At 34.8% G+C, this 2988-nt stretch overlaps 1 pseudogene; it reads right to left on the bottom strand.

The window, feature by feature from the left end:
* Positions 1 to 1924: 1924 nt before the first annotated feature.
* Positions 1925 to 2652, bottom strand: LOC111613851 (annotated as a pseudogene).
* Positions 2653 to 2988: the final 336 nt, after the last annotated feature.

Here is a 2988-nt window from a genome sequence, read left to right as displayed (position 1 = left end):
TTTTAAATGAGATATTATCGAATTATTTTTAAAGATGCAACAGAAACGAATGCAATTTAAAGAAATGTTTATTTACTAATATCCATTTAAAAATAAGATATAAAAATTTAAATTTAAAAACGAATAGAAACCTGTTTGTCCGAATTCATCTGGTGATTTGCCCCCAGCCATTAACCATCGGCACCAATCAATCGTATCCCATTCGTCTATTCTTTTTTTAGGATCTAATAACATATCCAACAATTCATTTAATCCTTTTGTATCATTAACCTTAGAACATCTTAACTTAACAGAAGCAGCAGCTCCTCTCTTGCCCTTATTCTTTAACATTTCGGCAGCCATTTTTGAAACTAAACTTCTATTGTATTCTCTACCAGATGGCACTGCATCTTATCGACTTCGATAAACAAATATAATTTATAATTCATAATTTATTTTTTTAAATTAATAATAATTATGTTTTACAGATATATTAAGCTGTAATTATAATTAATTTAGTTATATATATGTGTGTGTAGAATTTCTGTCGTTAGACGATGAATGTAGTTGAAAATTTTCATTTCCGTAATTTTTTTAATTTTTGATTCTTTTCACCTTTTTGGCACTAAAAGGGCCTTTTTTTTCAAGCCCATTGTGGGTTTGGCCAGGACCACAGTAGAAGCGGCCAGGTGATGAGAAACGAGGCCCAACATATCAGGAAAATCGAGAGACTACGTCGAAAAATTCATGGGGTTGCATGCTTGGATTTGATTCTGGTCCTCTAGAGCGATAGGCCGTCGTCTTAACCGCCTCGGCCATTCGGCCATTTCTAAAATTAACAAGAAGGTAATTTAGATGAAATTGTGAAGCAACTTTCGGGTTTTACGTGCTATACAAAAGTGTAAAATGTTATAAAAAATTATAAATAAATTATATTCAATGTCTATAATTTTGAATATTTCTAATTGTTTATAGTATTTCTTACAATTTGTGCTATATTAGGATATTGTATAAAAAATATAACCTGTCGCGAATGGTTCCAGTAGACACATGCACCCGTTGACAGCGACGGGCGGCTTTAGATGTCACGTGCCGTAGCGAACGGGTCTCGACGGGCTATTCAGCGAATCTACCGGTCTCTGCTTTCTATCGTGCACCGGTGCGATCCACTCCCTCTTCGGAGTATTCGTAGATTTTTCTGTGCCATCGTGTCACACCGATGGATGGTGCCCAACATGCCTGCAACTGCGCCCATCGACAAACTGAGGTCACTCCACTGCAGGATAAGATCTCGTTCCCCAGATGTTAACTGATGCTATTCAGCTCGTTGTCATCTCCGAGGCATTTTCTTTGCTTCTTCGAATGTTTGGCTGGCGCGAATAGCATTTACGGCCCGAACCGGCTGCTATTCTTGTTCTTTATAGCTGGAAACTGTGTACCACGTGACTCGATGCTTACGCAAACTTACATTTGCATATTGCTCTGTACCCTTTACCGATCCTACAATTTACATGTGGCTATGTGCATTCCTTCATGGTGTTGCGATTCACTTTTGAGGAGTGTAAATAAATAAATAAATAAGTTAATATCCAAAACTATATTATTGAAATAAGTTTATAAAAGATTAGACGTTAATTAAAAATTCATTTGTAAACTCCAGGACCACACGATATTAATAAATATATATACAATTGAAGACAAACAAAACTAAATGTCTTAGAAGTTCTTTCGAATACACGCGGAATCATGTAAAAACATTTTGCGACATTAGTTAGTCAAGCGCCAAAATACGCCTTAAGTTTACTAAATCCTTTGGTATATTTGTTTTTTACAATTAACGGATGATATATATAGATAGAGTTAATCAATCTTTTTGGAGTGCTATAATTTAAAAAAATCGTTATTAAATAAGTTATTTTATATATTTTTTATACAATATCCTAAATATAGCACAAATTGTAAGAAATACTATAAACAATTAGAAATATTCAAAATTATAGACATTGAATATAATTTATCTATGACTTTCATAACATTTTATACTTTTATGTAGCACGTAAAATCCGAAAGTTGCTTCACATTGTTTTCCTGCTTCAACGAATTGAAAAATCCAAAGGAATGTTTACGAACGGTCTCGGATATTCTTTAGGTTTCGTTATTCTTTTTAACTGCGGATCGAATGATATTCTTCCAGTCGATATCGCATCCTTTGCATTTCACGATTTCGGGCCCGACGAATAAGAAAGGTGTTTCCGGATCTACTTCGCATTTCATGCGATATTCTTTCGTCAGTACGGAATTACTAAAATATTCGTTAGGTTCGAAGTGGAATTCTAAGACAAAATCCATCCGATTATCCGAAACGTACTTGACGGTTACGTCTTTGAAGTGTTTCAAAACGAGTTCGTCCTGCTTGTTTATCATGGGAGACAAGACACTACAATTCTTGAAACACCGTCAACTAAAAATCTGAAATTCCCAGGTTTCTTGACATTCGTCTCCTTTATTTTTATTAGATTCCATGTCTAACTTTTCTTCTTCCATTTCTTCTTTGATGTCCAAAGACGGTTGTCCGTTGATAATTTCGAATCTGTTTTCGAATAACGGTTTATAAATATCTGCGTACTTCATCTCCAGCTGGTGAAGTTCCTTATAACAATGCACTTTAATATTTATTTAAGTATGGCACTTGCAGATTTATTGGTTACAGAATGCGATTCTCTATGTCGGGTATTGCATCCCAAGGAACGTTGGACAAATAACCGCCAACACTTATCCTTCACCTTCTTATCCGATGCTTGTACAGCATCGGATAAGAACCCATCCAACTCCATTTCCTTGCTAACCGTCGAAATATCGTTGACACGAGTAGATTTTTTCTCGCTTATCGTTAACTTGTAAATTTCTTCTACACTTCTTTCACCTTCGAAAAGAATTGTCGTTTGAAATTTAAACATAACTTAACGAAAATAATCTCGAAATCGGCGTTGAACCTTGGTAATAAATTGT

The sequence above is a fragment of the Centruroides sculpturatus genome, unplaced genomic scaffold (assembly GCF_000671375.1).
Source record: "Centruroides sculpturatus isolate CEXI.00-Female unplaced genomic scaffold, Cexi_2.0 scaffold2051, whole genome shotgun sequence".
NCBI lineage: Eukaryota > Metazoa > Arthropoda > Arachnida > Scorpiones > Buthidae > Centruroides > Centruroides sculpturatus.
The sequence above is the reverse complement of the archived record's forward strand: the minus strand, read 5'-3'. Positions and strand labels throughout refer to the sequence as shown.